The sequence below is a fragment of the Macaca thibetana genome, chromosome 1 (assembly GCF_024542745.1).
Source record: "Macaca thibetana thibetana isolate TM-01 chromosome 1, ASM2454274v1, whole genome shotgun sequence".
NCBI classification, from domain to species: Eukaryota; Metazoa; Chordata; class Mammalia; order Primates; family Cercopithecidae; genus Macaca; species Macaca thibetana.
In genome coordinates this window covers 22,124,552-22,125,916 of record NC_065578.1, presented here as the reverse complement: position 1 = coordinate 22,125,916, position 1,365 = coordinate 22,124,552, and the positions used below count along the sequence as shown (strand labels likewise).

The following is a 1,365-nucleotide window of genomic DNA, read 5'->3' as shown; positions in this document are numbered from 1 at the left end:
GAGCAGGGGACTAGCTTGTTCTCAGGTGACCTTTCTCCCTACCCCCTGCAGACCACCCCAAGAGCCCCTTCAGGGCCAGAACTAGGTACCAGCCCCTCACCCAGCCCAACCCACCGCTGGGCACTCAACAGAATGGGTTTGTGATTAGTGGATGCAACTATTTCCCGGAAAAATAACTAAAACAAACCTGGCATTTGCAGCCTCAGCTGTCGGGGTGGCAAGCACGGCTTCACTTACTTCTGAAATAATTAACGACAGTGCTTGTCTAATCTCACTTGAGGTGTGAGGAGCCGAAAAACAAGGGGGAGAGTTGCTGCCTATGCCCCACAAGGGATTTAGAGGGCAATCTCTTTTTTTTTTTTTTTTTTCTGCCTCAAGTTTATTTGTACAAATAGCACAGTAGGACCCCAGCCCCATGTAGACGGCAGCCCAGAGGGGTTGCACTGGTCCTTCTGTCCTCACATCGGCAGACACAGATCTCTACTCTGAAGCCTTTGTGGGGGCCTGGGCACCTTTGGGAGCCTGAACTGGAACTGAAGCTGGAGCTGCAGCCTGGGCCTTGGTTTGATCCTTGGCCTTTGGCTGGCACAGCCTGAGCCCCTTGACAACGTGGGCATGAGCACGCTTTCCAAGCTTGGGGTGGCCAAGGTAGGCAAGTCGATCGAGCTTGCGGCTGACACCCTTTGGGATCTTGGGCTTAACCTCCTTGGGCTCTACGAGGACCTCGATAGCCTCGGCACGTGCACTTGTGGCTTGGCACTGTTGGCCTGCAACTTCTTTAGGACCTTCTTGTTGTGCTTCCTGGCAAAGCGCATGTTCCTCAGGAATTTGGGGTCTACCCCCTTAAAAGATTCGTATCTTTGTCATCGGGGTTTCTTGATACCATTTCTGTGCCATTTTCGGGACTGGTTGTGTGTGGTGTGGTTCTTGGACTTGGCCATGTCTGCACCTTAAGCCGTGGCTCCCCTAGAGGGCTATTTTGATAAACTGGGCCTTAGAGCCTTGGCTGAGACAGCCCCTTGATTCTTGCTTTTTGAGCTTCAAGATGGCAGACAGTTGGCTCACAGTTCTCACTGAACCAGCTAGTCGTGTTATTGCCTGGAAGAAACAACTCTAGACATGCTTTCCCTCATACTCAGGCCCACACATTCCCACACAAACGCACATGCATGCAGTGTCCCTCCAGCTCACATCACGAGGTTACTCCCAGGGTTACAGCTCATTCAGGACGGAGGAATTGCTGTGACCTCACACTGCCGCCTCTCACTTGCTGTGATCCCACTGAGCCTAAGGCCAGTGCCTTCAGATGTGGCATCCACCCTGTGCCAGGCTCACTGGCAGCATCATGCCTCTCACAAAATCTTC

The 1,365-nt window shown here is 52.7% G+C and overlaps 1 pseudogene; it reads right to left on the bottom strand.

The window, feature by feature from the left end:
• Positions 1 to 480: 480 nt before the first annotated feature.
• LOC126956423 (60S ribosomal protein L29-like) lies at positions 481 to 960 on the bottom strand (annotated as a pseudogene).
• Positions 961 to 1,365: the final 405 nt, after the last annotated feature.